Consider the following 14,162-nt stretch of genomic DNA (forward strand, 5'->3'; position numbering starts at 1 on the left):
AGAGATAGAGAATTAAACTGCGGAAGTACACACAGAGGAAAAAAGAGAAAAGGGATGACTCTGTCTGCTTTAGAAAGAGGAAAAGGGGGGTTATGAGCCACAGCTATGACCCCAGCACTCAGGAGCAGGGAGCAAGAAGATGAAGAGACCAAGGCAAACCTTGGCTAGGAAAAGTTTCAAGGCCATTCTGGGATACCTAAGTAAATAAATACATAAAATGCTTCCGTTCTAGCTGTAGAGCTTTGGCTGTTGCTGTAAAGTTGGCTGTAGGCTGGAGCCGAACACCGGGTTCCTACTGAAAGCACTCACGCTGCAGGGGGAAAAAAAATAGATCAATTTTATTTTAAGTAAGGCTTTTATTGTTACTTGAATTGTTCAAAGGAAATCAGAAGTTTGATTTAATGTATGAAATGAATCAAGGAGACATACCAGGACAAAAACCTTGGGCCTAAAGGACACCTTAGAAAGAGATAGGGGACAGAGGAGCTCTCTACGAAGCTACTGAAAGTTTGCCGGGGAGCTGAGGCTGTCTCCCTCTCAGGAGGGTGTCACAGGCTAGGTAGGCGGTGAGAGGACAGTGATTCACAGCCAAGAGCCTCAGAATGGATCTTGCTGTCACACCGCACAGGTGAAAGAGAGTGGGACAACAGGAAGTAATTAAGGTCCCAACTAGCATTCTTAGAAGGAGCTTTCATCACGCAGGTCCAGGAAGTAGGCAATGTGGGGTAGAGAGGAAGCTGCCAGGCCTCGGAACATCCTGTAGCAGCTCCCTAACGCCTGTTCTCTCTGTTTCCCTTGGAGTTACAAAGGTCAGTTTCTTCGTGAGCCGCCTTGAGATCCCCACAGAGCGTAAGTGGCTTGAGGAAGCCAAGCCCGTCAGAAACTTTCGAAAGACTTCATCCCGGCGCTGGCGGCCCTGGCGACCCTGGTCTTACTAGATCCTGCTGCACTGGGAACACTGACAGTTAAAGAAGCCGAATTTAGCCACAGTCACCTGGTCTTCCCTTCTGCTCTTCCCTGCCGATGCCGTTAGAGGCTTTGAGTGGGCACCGGAGGAAGAGTAGAGCCACAGCAACACAAGCTGCTCTGATGGAGTGGAGCGGTGCTGATGTCCCATGGAGGTACAAAATATCTGGTGCTTGTCCCCCTACCCACTCTAACCCAAACTTTCTCCTCCTCCTCCTCCTCCTCCTCCTCTTCCTCCTTCTTCTCCTCTTCCCTCCCCCTCTTCTTCTGTTGTTTGTTTGTTTTCGAGACAGGGTTTCTTTGTGTAGCCCTTGGCTTTCCTGGACTCACTTTGTAGACCAGGCTGGCCTCAAACTCATGAAGATCTGCCTGCCTCTGCCTTTCTAAGTGCTGGGATTACCAAACCCAGTTTAAACCTTCCTTCTTAATCCAGGCTCAGAGTCCATCTGCATTTCGGGAATGTTTCTTGACTGGGGCAGATTTACTGCTGGGTGAGGTTTTCTGACCTGGTGGGTCCTCACAGAGAACAGGGCCTCCCCAGGGCCTCTTTCTGGTTTTCCTTTGCTTGCCCTTGGAGTCTTTGGTCTCTGGCTCTGATTGGGTTCTTCCTGGCCTTGTGCATCGGGCTCTTCTTCTCATGCTTGGCATCGGGGTGATGAAAGCCTTAGGCTCCTTGAGCGCACAGAAGCACTGTCTTACCTCATTGCCCGCAGAGGATGACAGCAGTGACGTCAAGCACAAGGAGAGGAACCCGGCCCCCTCCTGCGCGGCTCCCATACCACACCCAGCCGCTGTTCATTCCACCCTCCCAGCCCCACAGAACACCGTCAAGAATATTCTCTTGTTTGAGTTTTGAAACAAGGCCTTGCTATGTAGCCCAGACTGGCCTAGAACTTTCAGCAACTCTCCTTCAGCCTCCTGAGTGCTGAGATTACAGGCCCTTCTCCCAGCCCGGCTTCTAAGCCATACCTCCCGCCTTCTGTGGGAGCATGCTGCACCATCCAGTGGCTCACGAGGTTGTAACTGAAAATTAGTGGGCGTCGTTTTTCTACAGTTCGTGAGGTTAGCCTGAGGATGAGACACTTCCTGTCCCACGTGGTCTTTTCTTCCAGCGTTAGCGAGTGGCTCCCCCAGACCCTCAGGCTCACCTGCCAGTGGGCTTCCTTTCCCTTTTTTGTGGCCTGGTCAGTACTGAAGACTCCGGGATACGGGCCTCATGGCTGAGACAACTGCTTCTCGCTGAACTATTCAACATCCAGTTACGATGCGATCAGCCTGCAGCTGCCCAAGCCTGGCGGGACTTAGCAAGTTCCCAGAATAACCAGATAGTAGGTCAAGCAGCCCTTTTTCTGACTGAGTGTGAGTACATGAAGTGTCAGAAATCTAGACTAAGTGAACACAATATAAAACAACAACACACTCTTTTATGTTCGCTTCGAGTTTTCTGGAACTTTTCTCAGTTAAGACGAAAACAGACGAGGTCCAATAACTCAAACTCCAAATTATTAATCTGGCCATGAATCTTCTTTCTTAATCAAGTATTATCTTATTGCTTTGTATCTGGGTTGAGTTGTAGAACTTTCCAGAATGAGTCTGAATTCAGTTCTACAAGATAAACCACCTCCAGTATCAATTCTGTCCATATAGAACCGTGGTTTCTCTGTGGAAACACACAAGGGCCCTCTCTGCACCCCCTCCCCCAAGCACAGACAGACAGCAGAAGGGCAGAGCCCCACCCGAACTCCTCCCCAGTTTAATAACATGGCAGAGATGGGGTGGGGGGCACAGGCCAAGAGGCAGAGTTTCCCGGAGACCCAAGGCCTTGCTGAGACCTGCAAACACTCCCCCTTCCTGCCTGCAAGGCTGGCATGCTTTCCCGGCTCCACAGCGGACCCTGCTGCGCACACTAATTTCTTTTTCCTACATCCAGCCTGTCATAATACTTCAGGGTCAGTACCCTTGCTATTTCCAAACCAGCCTTTCCTCCCTGCATTTCCCAGGGATCCTTCACTGGTTTCAAATCAGCTGACTCAATGGAACTGTGTGTGTATACCCACGCATGCACATGCGCTCTCATGGCTATGGCATGCATATGGAAGTCGGAGGAGACGACTCTCTCTTGCTACAATGTGGCCTCCTGAATCCACTCAGGTCCTCTCCTCCGTGGTCCCTGTAACTAGACTTTCACTACTTGTAGATTCTTTTTTTTTTCCACCCTTATCCATCCCTTTTCTTCTACCCTTTCAACCCAGCACCAGATAAGAGAGAAAAAAAATGATGAAGAGGAAAGAAAAGAGACCCCTGAAGAAAGTCAGGGGTTGGAAAGGAGGCATCACTGTCATTAGACTACTTCCTGCAATTAGGGGCGTCAGTTTCCTTGGGATAAGTTTGTTCTTCCGCCATCAGAATACCTAATTCTTCTTGTTTCTTCTTTGCATACAACTACTTAACAAACCACCACGACCACCAACAACCAACAGCTCACCCCATGTCTTCGGGCCTAGCATTTATACACCCTCTGAAAAGTCCCCAGAATTCCAGATGTCACACAATAGCAGAAACTAATCTGCAGATGGCAAAATCATGTCCAGCCAGAGCACGAGGCAAAGTATAGTCAGCTGCTGAGAAGCAGCCCCATACCCCCACTTGGGATGAAAACATACCTATTCTCATAATATTTCTATGTTTTTTAAAAAAAATCAACATTCCAAAATTTTCACTACAGGCCCCCGTGGCCCCACCCGGCTGCCAGAGTATGGCTTTTTTTCATCTATTATAAAGCATTTGAGGTTCATTCAAATTCATGCAGATGTCAGAAGTTCATCTTTTTTATTGCTAGGTGAGTTCCTCAGAATGAATAGACCACAGTTTGGATAACCATTGACCAGCTTTACAAACATCTGAATCATTGCCAGCTTGGGATAATCATGAACCACGCTATCATAAACATTCTTACGCAGATTTATCTTCGTGAATATAAGTTTTTATTTCCCACGGGTGACCATTTAGATGAGTGATGGTTGGGCTGTCTGTTAAATGAAAGTTTTACTTTATAAGAAACTTCCACGAATGAAATCGCTAATTTCGCTCGTCCTCACCGTAAAGCTGACTATCTAGTTGTTCAGCTTGCTGACCTTAACCCCCTGTGAGTTGTGTCATCTCAGAGCACACAGTCAGAGCTTTCCTTGTCCTCTGTGAGGTGTGTGCCATCTCAGAGCACACAGTCAGAGCTTTCCTTGTCCTCTGTGAGGTGTGTGCCATCTCAGAGCACACAGTCAGAGCTTTCCTTGTCTTCTGTGAGGTGTGTGCCATCTCAGAGCACACAGTCAGAGCTTTCCTTGTCCTCTGTGAGGTGTGTGCCATCTCAGAGCACACAGGGCTTTCCTTTCGGACCTCCCCTTTCACAGAACTCTCCAGAGAGGAAGAGGAAGAGCCTAGAAGCTGAGATTGCCCGTTGGACTCGGTGTGCTAAAACAGTAAGGTCCATTTAGATACCTATTGCTGTCCTAGTTTAGGCTCCTTCAGACGATGCCCTCAGCACTGGCTTTTCTCTGCCTACCTGCTGTTGGTAGCCCAGGTTCACTGTCAGGAGCACTCAGCGGAGGCAGAAACTACTGCGTGCAGAGACTGGGGCAATAAGTGCATTTGTCTTTGTTTCTTTGCAGAAGAAACATTTGTTATCACTATGTAGCTACAACCCGCCTGTGCCTCACTATGTAGAGCAGGCTGGCCTCCAGCTTTCAGAGTCCTGCCTGTGTCTGCCTCCTAAGCCCTGGGATTAAAAGTGAGCGGCTCAACTCTCAGCTTAATACATGTTTTTCTAAAGAGCATACAGCTGTGTCGTTCCTGTGTGGCAAATCAATACTGTGCTGACCATTGACCAGTTGTTACCTGGACAACCGTAGGGAGGAATCTGTTAGCAAAGCTAAAAACAATCACATGACCCAGGCACTCCATTTCCGGGTGCGGAGCCTGCATTCCCGTGTATAGTCTGTACTCCGAATTATATCCTGGATTTTATATAAATAGATAAAATAGTTCTGTGTCTGTCTCCCCCACTCCGTGTGTGTGCGTGTGTGTGTGTGTGTGTGTGTGTGTGTACAGGTGTACATGAACATGCGGTACAAAGGCAGAAAAGAGACTAAGGAAGGAAGGAAAGGGGGAGGGAGGGGGAGGGAGAGAGGAAGAGGGGGAAGTTACAGTGATGAATAAGGTCAGACCGTACGATCTGCTTTACATCGTTTTTATGAAAAGCAACACCACATACAATTTACCCCATCAACAAAAAAGAAATATCCAAGCATTTGTATGTCACCCACAACCAAACCTTTTGCTATCTAGCTAATCAAAGAACTGTACCCTTAAATTATCTTCAGCTATCATACCTCCTCTATCACTAAGGCCACTTCGAAAATCCCCTCTTTAAAAAACTTCAACACACGCACTTATTTTGACAGTAACTTTTATTAAAAAGGTTTTTTTAATATTCTTTTTTTTCTTTATTTCTTCATTTTTCTGTATGAGTGCTCTATCTACATGCATACCAGCATTCCAGAAGAGGGCGCCAGATCTCATTATAGATGGCTGTATAGAGCCACCATGTGGTTGCTGGGAATTGAACTCAGGACCTCTGGAAGAGCATACAGGGCTCTTAACCACTGAGCCATCTCTCCATGCCCTACTATAAAGTTTACTTTTTTTTTTTTTAATAAAATAAAAGTGGAGATCCATTGAGAAAGACAACTGACATCAACGTCTGCCTCCAGGCCCCTGCCAATGTACATACATGCATCTTCTGTGCGTCCATGCATGTGCGCACACGCATGTGCGCACGCATACACACATACACACACACACACACACACACACACACACACACACACACACGAGCGCGCGCGCGCATATATGTATATGCATGCGCAGGCGTGTGTGTGTATCACCTTCATTTGTTGCCAAAAAATCCAAATAAAGATAGAGTTAGAGTTAGACCTGGATCCCTCATCTCCAGAGCTACAGAGATCAATAACTAAACCTGTTCAGGGCCAGGATAGCACCAGCCTGATGTGGGATTTCAGCCCTTCAAAGGTAAAGCAGGAAGATCCAAAAGTTCTACTGATAAAGGCATGTCTGGGTTCACAATGCAAATCTCTTTTTTTCTCCAGCCTCCAAGGGCTGGAGTGTCTAAGAGTGTCTCAGGAACGTGAAACAGATGGACCAAGAATTCTGAGTGGGGCTGGAGAGATGGCTCAGAGGTTAAAAGCCCTGAATGATCTTCCAGGGGTCCTGAGTTCAATTCCCAGCAACCACATGGTGGCTCACAGCCATCTATAATGAGATCTGGTGCCCTCTTCTGGAATGTAGCTGTACATGCAGACAGAGCACTCCTACATTTAAAGAAATACATAAGTAAATAAAAATTGAAATAAGGAACAAAAGATATAAAATAATACAAAGAAAAGCAGCATATGAAGAAATCCTCAGTAGGGAGCAGAGAATGAAGCCACATTAAAGACATCTAAAAGAGGAATTGAAGAGCAGAAAACATGTCAATATCTAATGAGTCCCAATTTAAGAGAAAAAATTATCAGAAGAGGGGCGTGAAAAGAAGACAACATTCAAAAACATATATGTCTAACAATACAGTGTCAGGATAAATACAGCAGTAAGTGACCAGGTGCTGAAGAAACAGAGATAAAGTAAGAACTGGAACTGGAAAGTTTGACTTCCTAAAAGCAGTAGATGAAACGCAAGAGAAAATAAGAAGTGGAATCAGAACAATACACACTTAGATTGTTATCATCTAAATTATTGAAAACCTATTAGGGCGTGGTAGTACACCCCTTTAATCCCAGCAGAGCCAGGCAGATTGCTGTGAGTTCAAGGCCAGCCTGGTCCTCAAAGCGAGTCGAGGACAGCCAAAGCTACACAGAGAAACCCTGTCTCAAAACACAGAAGGAAAAAAAAAAAAAAAGAAAGAAAATATACAGAACTCTATGTTCATCAAACCCCAGAACATTCTTTTCAAGACTAGGTGAGACATTTACAAAGAGCATTTTCTCCGACAACGAACTTCAAAAAATTCTGACTCCAATGATGAAGTAATATATTCAGCAACTAAAAATGAAAAGTTATTTTAAGATATCTGAAAGTATGTAGTACAATATTGGAAAGTTAAATGGCATTTTAAAAGAAGTCCATTTAGGGAAGGGAAGATGGACCACCAGGTAAAGGAACCTGCTGCTGAGCCTGAATCCCTGGAACCCACAGGTGGGAGGGAAACACGGGAGCCTGGACTCTGACTCCTACACATGCATCATGGAAGAGGAAAAGTCAGAGTCTCTGTAGCTGCACATCTGCCTCCTGACAGCCACATCCACAGTCACCCAGCACAGGACACGCAGTAACAGCAGTAATGAGAAAATGTTTCACAAAGAAAATTGACCCATCCTTAAGATGAACTGTTACATAGACAAGGTTTCTCTGTGTAGCCTTGGCTGTCCTGAACTCCCTTTGTGTAGACCAAGCTAGCCTCGAACTTACAGAGATCCGCCCGCTTCTGCTTCTGCCTCTGCCTCCCCGAGTGCTGGGCTTACAGGCATGCACCACCACACCTGGCTGAAATTTCGTACTTTCAAGGAAATTCATTAAGAAGGTTTGGTTTTTAAGCAACAAGTGAAAATAATTCAACCAAAACAACAAGCAAGCAAAAAACTAGAGAAACATAACAGTAAAGTTTCAAAAAGCAAACAAGAAATAAAGCATTACAAAGGGAAGGGGGGAAATCAGTGAAGTAGAGGCCAAAAGTAAGAGAACCTTATAGAAACTGAAGGGAACTTTTTTCTGTCTTTCGAGGTCTCTTCATTTACTTGTTCCTCTTGAAGGCTGGTTTTAGCCTGGGCTCAGACTCGGAAGCAGAAGCCCCATCGAGGACAACCGATGGCTGGCCATCTCTTTCCTGAGCTTTCTTGGCCTTCCTTCATTCCCTTGACCAAAGGTCTGTCCTGTCCGCAGCCTCCTCCTCGTCTCTGTGCGCCTTCGGAGCTTGCATGTCAGGACTGTGGAGTGACAGTCGCAGAGCCCTGGGGGCTTTGCTCCTGGCGTCTCCTCTTCTCTGTTTAAGGGTGGTCATGCTCGTGGACAGCATCCTCTTCAGAGAGCCGGGACAGCTTTCAGGTTCTGTGAGCTCTCTGGGGCACTGTCAGGCCAGGAATCCCCATCGCTCCCCTCCTACAGTCACCGAGGTGAGAACACTCAGATTGTACCCACAATGTGCCTGTGAGCAGACTTCCTCTCTTCGATTTTCTTTGGCGGTAACAAGAACCTCCCTGCCTCAACCCCAGGCACGCTTTACCGAGGGCCAGGACTTCCACCTCTTGCTTGGTTCCTGCTTCCACCCTTCCTCCTTCCGTCCTTGACAGAGCAGCGGCAGCATGTGCAGAGTCATGACGGAGTCTGTGTTCATCATCCCTTTCAGTGATTTTCTTTCTGACACATGGGATGGAGACAGTCAGCTTCAATTTGACACAACTCCATCTAGGGGTATTTTCTTTTAAAACTTGCATGTTTCCTGCATGATTGATGAAGGAAAGGGGGGGAAATACTCAGCGAATAAAATATAGATCTCAGAGTAATGAAAATATAGATCTAATAGATTTACCCTAGTGTACTTAAAAACAAAATGAAATGGATTTTTTTTCTTTCTAGAAAAAAACATAAAATTGGTACAAGTAAAAATTTGAAATTTTGAATAAGCCAATAAACATTAAAGAGATTTAAAGATAATCATCAAAACTCTGAGTAAAAAGACTTGACTTCCGTTGGTTTAGACATCAAGTCTACCAATTTTTTTTAAAAAAATAGTTATTTTCATAGTTAATTCTTATAGTTTTCCCAGATAATAGAAAGAGGAGGTTCACACTAATCCTAATTCTGACCGGCTCAGCGGGAGCATTATGCTTCCAAGGCCAGCTTGACTAGAGAGAGCTTGAAAAACAGAATCACAGAGAAAGAGCCCCAGTTCATTTTATGAGACCTGTATAATCTTGAATCTGGTATCAGATAAGAACATGATAAGAAAAGAAAATTATAGGCCACTTTCACTCATGAATGTAGACGTAAAAAATCTCAAAACAATAACTGAATCCTGATCAAATAAGATTTATCTGAGAAAGCAAAGCTGGTTCAATATGTAATCATCAGACCAATCAATTCAGTTTGCTACTAGGCAACAAGATTACATAACCTCCAAACACCCCCTCCTGAAATTCCTAGCGAATAACAGAAGGAAAATGCCTTAACTTTGCAAAAGTTATACCAGAACCTTTAAAACCGTTACATTTCAAGAAGAAGCGTAAAGCTGGGTGTGGTGGCTCATGCCTAGGTGCCCTGAGGGGGCAAAGGCAGGAAGATTAAGAATTTGAGGCTGGTCTGAGCTACACAGCTTGTTCAGGCTAGCATCCGACACCCAGGCAGGAAAGAATTGACTCCACAAAGTTCTCCTGACCTTCATATGCACACTATAATGCATGTACCCCTACACACATCATGCATACATGTACACGATAACAATAAAGAAGGAAGGTAAGACCTAAAGAGGAAGATGTAAACAATTGTGTCACTAATCATCTTTGTAGAAAAAGCAGCACAATCAAGTGGACCACTAAAAGAGAAAAAAAACCAACAAACTACTCAGTAAAGTGACAGAATAAAGGAACAGCTTATGTACTTAATCCAGTTTTCTGGAGGAATAAAGAAATAGGTTCTTGAGCCAAGTCTGAATGGATGTTTTCATAAGCCCCACCAACATGAACGGCTTTGACCTTCACTAACAGGTGGAGAAGGAGGACTGGCAGAGAGGAGGACGATGAGGGGCGAGGAAGAAAAAGTGTAAAAAAGAACGGGAGGAAGAGAGGAGAAGGACAGGAAAAGAGGGAACAGAAGGAGGAGGAAGAAGAGAACTTCCACGGCTTCAAGCTTTCAGGTGTCCAGTCTGGCCGCTCGGAAGAGAAAGTGTGCCCATCTCAGCCCCAAAGCAACAGCGACCATCTAGAAAACAGAAGGTCAAAAGCAGCTGAATGAATGATTCGTCAGATTCAAAGGATATCCAAAGCGAAGTTCAATAAGACTCTTTCCCATGAATGTAACGTAAATTCTAAAATCTATATGCAAAGTGGAAACAGCAAACTGGGTTTGCAAAGGACTGGGGAGGAGCACTCACCTCAGCGGCATGTACTGAGGAAGGTGTAAAACCAAGAACAGTAAAAATGCCACGGCACTGTACTCACAAACTGGCCGCTGCGACCAAACCAGGGCCCCAGAGTTCCACCTGTGCAAACAGAGCCAACACAGGGAGACTTTCTTAAAATGAATTTCCAAAAAAGACCAAACTCAGTTTAATTACATTGAAATTAGCAGTTTCTGTTCATCAAAGGATTCATTTAGCTAAACTTAAAAGAAAGCGGGGGGGGGGGGGAAATGTTTGCTATGTCTAAAGCCACCAAGACATACTTACCTGAACATGTGGGTAAAATGCTAGGCGTGAGGACGGGGTGAGTGAGGAGGGCACGGGAAAAGGAGCAAGGCCTAACACCCACCCGTGCTTGGTAGGACCCGCGTCAGCCTCCGCAGCTGAGGCTTACCTGGGAACCACCAGAGCTGAAATTGTTTTTCCTCGCCGCCAGTTAATGGTGCAGTGCCTTCCGCTCATGTAACTTACAAAGCCGCTGTAATTTTCTGTGTCCCTGACCCTGCGTACATCCATGTGCATGACTGGTGCCTGCGAGTCTCCAGCAGATCCCCGGGAATTGGAGGAACCATGCGGGTGCTGCGACCTGGAAGAGCCCTTACACAAGGGGTCATCTGTCCGGCCCCCAACGTTGTTGTTTTGAAACAGGGTCTCTCGGGAACTTCCGATCTTCCTGCCTCCACCTCCCGAATACTGGGCTTACGCGCCTATGTCAGCATACCTGGTTCTGTGGCTGCAATCTAAGACTTTGCACACACCTGGCACGGGCTCTACCACCTGCACTGCGTCCCAGTCCCTCGTGTAACTTTTGGTTTGTAGCTCTGCAAGTACGTTCAGACTTATGTGGAAAGGTTTGCGTTTCTTTGGTTGGTTGGTTGGTTGGTTGGTTGGTTGGTTGGTTGGTTGGTTTAAATATTCTTTTCATCTATAAAATGGAGTGAGATATGCCAAGTAAGGCATTCCTGAGCTTTGATACTCAGAATCTGACTCTTGTGATTACTTTTTAATGTGACGCTTCAGTGTGCTTGGGTCTACAGGTGGTCTTCATCAAAAATGTTAGTGATGGGGAGCTGGAGCGATGGCTCAGTGGTTAAGAGCTTGTACTACTCTACCATTGGACCCAAGTTTGGTTCCCAGCAGCCACGTGCAGAGGCTCACAACTGCCTGGGCTCCAGCTGATGCCCTCTGCTAGACTGCACGGGCACTTACACTCACAGGCACACACCACACAGAAGCAAGCATAACTACTAAACCTTTGAAATGATAAAAACAAATCTCTCTTTCATCCCAATTAATTGTGCTGCTCATGCTGGTCTTAACCTCCTGAGGTTACGGTCCTCAGCTCCTCAAGTAGCTGGGACTTCAGGCTGCCCAGCCACACGGTAGTTTCATGGGGTGTAATCAGAAAACAAAACAGAATTTCCTTCCAAATTGATACCCATCCTAACAGTTTTGATACTGGTGTTTTCTTACTCCTTTCAGAAGACACAAGTCTTTTCTGAAGACAATGGCCAACATATTATCCTACAAATGGCCCTTAAGCCTGGCAGGATACATCTGTAAGCGGTAGGAGGAAGCTGAGGGTGTACTGGGGACACAGTTTCTTAAAATAGATGAAAATAAAATATTATAATGGTTTTATTTATTTATCTTCTGCTTTGAGACAAGTTCTCACTTAGCACAAGTTGGCCATGAATTTCTTTGTTTGTTTGTTTGTATTTCTTTGAGACAGGGTTTCTCTGGCTGTCCTGGAACTCGATCTGTAAACTAGGCTGGCCTTGAACTCAGAGATCCACCTGCCTCTGCTTCCCAAGTGCGGGGATTACCACAGCTGCCCAGCTGGCCTTGAACTTTTTCTGTAGCTGAGAACGACTGTGAACTTCTGCACCTCCTGCCTTGACCTCTCAAGTGCTAGGACTGCAGGCTTGCTCTTCCATGCCTGGTTTATGAGGTGTTGGAAGTCAAGCCCAGGACCTCATGTGTTCTAGACAAACACTTCCAACTGAGCTACAACCTCAGACCTAAATCTTAATTCACCAAAAAGCTTTTTTACAAATATTCATGTGTGTGTGTGTGTGTGTGTGTGTGTGTGTATACATGCATGCATGTATGAGTTAGTGGCCTACAGGGATCATTTTTTCTCCTCTAACCACTGCGCCAACTTGCTTGCCCAATATTAACGTGATTTAATGAACGAATTATGACAAATACCTCAGCTTCCTCACTCTTCAAGGGCCCAACTTGGAGGCAGTCTTCACTGAGCGCTTCTGGTCGGTGTGGGCCCAGCCGCCCACAACGGCAGCGGCTTCTCAAAACACACCCGCTCGCCTTCCTCCTCCTTTCTGTATTCTTTCTGCACTGTCTCACCAGTGGTCTTGGGATCTCTGCCTGGTAAACTGTCGGAACCTCGGTCCCTGCGTCTGAATCTGTGGAGAGCAGCCTGGACACTGAGCGTGTTTAATCAGAGGACCCTTAGCATCCGGCTGTCATCTGTCCTTCTGTGAAGCTCTCTCCCCCAGGGCTGACCCTGAATGTTGCCCTCTGTTAACTTTGGTACGGGAAGCCCTCAGGCTGCCCTCCCTCCCTACCCTACCCCCTCCACCTTCCACACTGGCACAGCTGGCCCTCCTGCCCGCTCAGCTGGACTGAATGGAGAGCAGTTACCTACCCTGAGAAGAGGGTGGAGAAGAGGCGTGTGCACACAGTAAGTGAACAGGTAATTTGAGCTCCTAAAACGTAAACTTTGTGACTAAGGACATCAGAGATGGCCGGGACGCCTCGCCATACTGGAAGAGACTAGACCGCTAGCCACACTGACCAGCGACTGGCCAAGTAGGGTTGGAAAAAGTAGCTGTCGAGTCATGGAGCTTCCGACCTGAAGGTTAGGAGAAAACCTTGTAACACTACAAGCCTTCCTGCCCTGTGTTCTGGGATGTGAAGGCCCTGTCAGGGCCCTGCGTCAGGGCCTGGTTGTCTCTGTGACAGTTCTAGTTGTGTATACACAAATAGAGTTTCATAACGGAAACACTGGCAACTTTTTTTTCCTAGTAGAAGAAACGCAGAGAAACAGGGAATATGTCAAACACGTTCGCCTTATTAAAATGAAAGGCGAAAGCAAACATGCTTTTGTTATAACGATTTAATAACATGAAAGGACACAAAATTAAAAACACACAATAGCTTATTGCTTCCTGTCAGCCACGGGCAGGGATGGCGCTGAATTATTAGACAAGCAATTATGAAAACTCATGATGCTGAAGATGGAGCTGTGTTGCTAGAGAGGCCAAAGGCCCAGGGCCTCGTCCTCGGAGCTGTTCCGGAGGACCGTCCAGCCCTGCTGTACCGTAAGCGGACTTGATCACACACGTGGCTTGTCCGCATGCGCCACGGGTTGACACAAAAAGAAGTGTTCCCAAACTTTCTGTTTCTAGCAAGATGAAAACGGACACTGCTGCATTTTCTCCCACCGGGGAAGAGCTTTTCAGTGAGCGCGTGAAGGCCTAGTGACGTCTTTATCAGCCCTCATAAACCCTGATTGAATACACAGCGATAAGACCTGTTTAAACTGTCCTCCTCCTGATAAGCCTCGGAGGCAGCGCCAGCCCCGGCAACAGCAGGGAAGGAGGGCTCTTCCAGCCTCGCGGCGCAGCCCGCAGCCCGTTAGACTCCGCAGGTGCGTGCTGGGGGAGGAACCTGGGAGGAGTGGAGGCTCCCTCTGTTCAGCTCAAGCCTGACTCCCATCACCGCCGGCTGCTTCAGATCCCCGTGCAAGCGGGGCCTGCAGCTCTGGAGTCCTCCGTGCAAGCGGGGCCTGCAGCTCTGGAGTCCTCCGTGCAAGCGGGGCCTGCAGCTCTGGATCCGCCGTGCAAGCGGGGCCTGGCAGCTCTGGATCCGCCGTGCAAGCGGGGCCTGCAGCTCTGGAGTCCGCAGTGCTCAGGGCAGACAGAGGCCT

At 46.8% G+C, this 14,162-nt stretch overlaps 1 pseudogene; it reads right to left on the bottom strand.

Moving 5' to 3' along the window:
* Positions 1–490: 490 nt before the first annotated feature.
* On the bottom strand, positions 491–10,732 carry LOC132652511 (DNA-(apurinic or apyrimidinic site) endonuclease-like; annotated as a pseudogene).
* Between the last annotated feature and the right edge of the window lie 3,430 nt (positions 10,733–14,162).

This window comes from Meriones unguiculatus, chromosome 2 (assembly GCF_030254825.1).
Source record: "Meriones unguiculatus strain TT.TT164.6M chromosome 2, Bangor_MerUng_6.1, whole genome shotgun sequence".
NCBI classification, from domain to species: Eukaryota; Metazoa; Chordata; class Mammalia; order Rodentia; family Muridae; genus Meriones; species Meriones unguiculatus.